Source organism: Engystomops pustulosus, chromosome 6, assembly GCF_040894005.1.
Source record: "Engystomops pustulosus chromosome 6, aEngPut4.maternal, whole genome shotgun sequence".
NCBI lineage: Eukaryota > Metazoa > Chordata > Amphibia > Anura > Leptodactylidae > Engystomops > Engystomops pustulosus.
Window position 1 is genome coordinate 160,797,616 of NC_092416.1, and position 4,689 is coordinate 160,802,304.

Genomic DNA, 4,689 nt, shown 5'->3' on the forward strand with positions numbered 1-4,689 from the left:
ATGATAACATAAGTGAAGAAGCAGATAACTAAATTAGTTAACCAAGCAAGTTAAACTACTCTAACATTCCGTCCTTTTTATCAATTCTTTACTAGATACATGAACTATCCCTCTCTACCTAGCCTCAATATCCATGGGAAACAGTGCATAAGGTCATCCTTCTTACACAATGTGCGAGAGCACTAGTCCTCACAAATTATGGGACGTCCAGCATCCATCCAGAAAACCTCACTGCTTCCCCTATCTTAACTTTTCTTAGTTCACATAAACTAGTAAAGGAAGAGGGAATATTCTTCATAATGTTTCCACTGTATAAGTCCATTAATAAGAGTCGTATAGGAATTGCATTATAACACTACTCCACAATAGATGCAATTGGCAAGATTCTCCACGGCTTGTTTTCCACAATAAGTGCACTTAAACTGTGAGGCTGGACTTGGAGCTGTTGTGGTTGATGCATTCATTTCTGAAGTCTGTGGCTCTGCTTGAGGTAGTGGAGCAGGTATGGTCATCATCATTACTGGGGATGCGGAGTCTTTGATGATAGTCAGATTAGCTGATTTTGACTGTCCTGCAAAACAATTAGATTTTAGAATCTTTTTCAATATTAGAAGGAAAATTTTCACTAGGATAAAAATAATCAATATTAGGAAGCAGCCTTGTATCAACATATGGAAAATTCCCGATATCCACCCTCCAATCCCTTTGAACCAGTTGAATGGGTTAAGCCATGACAGCCAATCTGGCCAGGTAAATTCGGGTGGTGCCAGATGAGTACCCCTAAACCCCTCTTTAAGTTGGTTTGCTCGATTTAAGTCATGAGTGATCTGAAAGGTGCCATTGGGATCAATAAAATGACAACATGCTGAACCCACTATTTGACATAAACCACCTTGGGCTGCAATTAGATAATCCAATACTACTGCATGCTGATTGGTGACAATAATTAACTGTTTTAAATATATAGATGTAACAGCCACTGCATCAAAAAGATAATCTGTGATGTTATCAAATAATTCCCCCAAATCCTCAATTTCCTTGGCATTTCTGAGAATTCCTTCTGATAAGAAGTAACTGTTAATTACTGGGGCATACATACCAACTCTATCAGCCCAAGTAGGTTTCGCATGTATTAATTTAGTAGGATGGTTAAATTGTGGTGTTTCAGGCATTTTTGGAAAACAGGGTGTCTCTCTCTTTGACAATATATGTGCTGGTAAATGTTCAAAGGGAATATCCTTAGAATCCCAAATCCAAGTAGCTGGTTCTAGCCTAGCTAGGGTACAAGTCCCCCCTGCTCCCTGGGGTAGCCATTTAAATGCCTGATTTTCACAGACTATATATACATCATTGGGTAACTTAAACTGCCACCTTTGAACTAAAGCATCCACTATAGAAATTAGCATGACAGTTTCATCATACAGACACCATGGTTCGGGGTTGTCATCACTCGTAACAATTTGATAAAACATAAGAGGGACACATTTTGGATGACTAGGTGCCCGTTTCCTGGGATCAATACTTATGTCATCTGCTCCCTCTCCTTTAATGCCTTCCACTTCCTCATCAATGCTTTCACCTAGATAATTTGGTCTAAAGAAGGCACCTGATTTAAAACACTCAGCCTTGTCACCTGAGAGAAAAAGTGTGGTATAATTCCAGTCCAAATCATGTAATACTCTAGTCAAATAGTATTTCTGAGCATTAGCGTAATCCCTCTCCTCACCAGCAAAACTTATTTTAAGATTTCTGTTAGGAACTTCTCCAACCTCTATGGATGCCTGTGGCCTCTCTTTCCACCCATCCTCCCTATGGTCATACTTATACCAGGTACCAATTCTAGATGATATATTAACTTGCCACCAGGGTTCTTTTACCCACCCAATTACAGATAAGGATATGGCAGTATCCTGCTGTGGAGAATCTAATCGTAAGGGGAACAAGTCATGACAGGGGACTTGCAACAACTCTTCTATTGGTAAGGGGTTGGCTGCATATGGCATAGAATTTGCAGAAACGGGTGAGTGACTGCAAATCCAACAATCTGAGAGATTTCTCATTTCAGCCACAATTTTATGATACTTGATGAATTTATTCTCCATCATACTTGTCTCCCCATTAGTTAAGACAATAATTTGGTAATAAAGAATATAAGACACGATATACTTCCCTAAATTCATGATTTAAGCAATTTTTTGCAATGGGAAGCGTGGATCCAGGTTGGTTTCCCTTCCAGTTTCACTGATGTGGGAGTAGTCAACTGGATTTGGAATGGACCATCAAAACATGGATCCAATGCCTTTCTCACGTGTCTCTTAACAGTAACCCAGTCTCCGGGCTTCAGTGGATGGGTGCCTTCAATGGAGGAAGGATCTGGAATGGAACTAAAAACACGATTATGAATTTGTTGCAAATTTTTATGTACTGCACTTACATATTGTGTCATGTCTGAGTGCAATGCCTGAAGCTGTTGAGGAAAATAAAAACCTGTCCTTGGGGCGGCTCCAAATAAGATTTCATAGGGACTTAATTGGGCTTTCCTAGTTGGCGTTGTCCTGACTGTATGTAAAGCTAAGGGCAAACATTCTGTCCAAGGTTTACCCGTTTCAGCCATGGCTTTCTGAATTTTTAACTTCAATGTACCATTTAATCTTTCCACCTTCCCACTGCTCTGGGGATGGTAAGGGGTATGGAATGCTTGCTCAATTCCCAGAGATTGTAATATTTCCTGTAAAATTTCAGAGGTGAAATGGGTCCCTCTATCACTCTCAATAACTTCAGGCACCCCATATCGACAGACCCCTTCTGCCAAAATTTTCTTTGCCACTGTATTTGCATTTGCTTTTGCTGTGGGCAGGCTTCTGGCCATCCCGAGAAGAGATCAACACACACCAGAACATACTCATATGTGCCCACTCGTGGAAGCTGAATGAAATCTATCTGTAGTCTCTGAAACGGGTAGAATGGCTTTGGACTGCACCTCAAAGGTACCTTAACTGTTTTACCGGTGTTATGGCATGCGCATATGATACAACCTTGAACATACCTAGTAGCAGCGTTGTTGAATCCCGGGGCCATCCATCCTTGATTAACCAAACTTACCATTGCTTCTTTAGACTGGTGGGTAGGTCCATGTACTGTTGCACACATCATAGAGTAAAGTGCTCGAGGAAGGCATAATTTTGTACTAATCACATACATACCTTCCTCGTTCTTCTCAGCTCCTTTCTTCTTCCACTCCTCCTTTTCCTGTCTAGGAGATTGTTCCTGAAATTGTCTGAGAAGGTCCATATCCACCTCCCCCTTATGTGGCACTAGGGCCACGGTGTGAGCTGATAAGGGGAGGGGAAACAGGGCTGCCTGTTTAGCTGCTGCGTCGGCCCTGCGGTTCCCTTCTGCTTCCTTAGATTGTTCCTTGGTATGAGCTTGTACCTTAATTATTGCAACCAATTTAGGTAAGGCTAATGCTCGGAAAAGTTGAGCCACTGCCTCAGCATTCTTAATGGGTTTGCCTGAGGACCCAACAAAATCTCTACTCCGCCATATTTGGCCGTAATCATGCGCAATGCCAAAACAGTAACGTGAATCGGTATATATATTAACAGTCTGTCCTTCAGCCATTATACATGCTTCAGTGAGTGCCTTCAGCTCTGCCTCCTGGGCTGAGCACCCAGAAGGGAGTGAACCCTGTTTTACCACTTCTTCCAAGGTGGTCACAGCATATCCGGTGTATGGTCTCCCATCAAGATAGTACCTGGAACCATCAACAAAAAACTCAAAGTCAGTATTTGGAATTGGTAATTCAGTTACATTGTCAAGCTCTTTTGTTTCAGTTTTCATTAACTCAAAACAATCATGATCTGTATCGGTATCAGGTTGCTCTTCCTCATTTAATTCAGGTAGCAGAGTAGCTGGGTTAAGAATAGTACATCTCTTAATAGCAATGTTAGGTGGGGTTAAAAGTGTCACCTCGTACTTTGTTAGTCTTGCCATTGACAAATGTCTTATTCGAGCTTGTGATAACAATTCCTGTACTGCATGCGGTACATAGATAGTCAATGCGTGGTCTAGAACCATGTCAGCAACTTTGTCTGTTAGTAGTGCACATGCTGCCACAGCGCGAATGCAAGAGGGTGCACCCCTGATCACTGTGTCCAGCTGTACTGAATAATATCTAAGAGGACGATATTTACCTCCATGCAATTGGGTTAACACCCATTTTGCATGTCCGTTGACTTCATGACAAAACAAACTGAAATTTAAGTCATAGTTAGGAATCCCCAAAGCCGGAGCTGAGGTTATTGCTACCTTCAAGTTTTTGAACCCCTCTTTAGCCTCCAGAGTAAGCGAGAACTGCTGGCCTTTGTTGCAGGATGCCAGAACGTCAAACAGTGGTTGCATTAGGGAAGAGGCGGACGGAATCCACTCTCTACAATAGCTAACTAAACCCAAAAATGTCCTCAACTCGCGGACTGTCCTGGGTTCAGCAAACCGGGCAACTGCATCTTTACGGTCTGGTGTAATGTGTTTTGTCTGCTGGGATATACAATGTCCCAGGAACACCACCTTGAGTCTGGCAACCTGCAATTTGTCTTTGGAAACTCTGCATCCCTCCAACCGTAAAAACAAAAGGAGTGACAAAGTTTCCTTGAGACAAATGTATTTGGTCTTTGTGCAAAGAAGTAAATC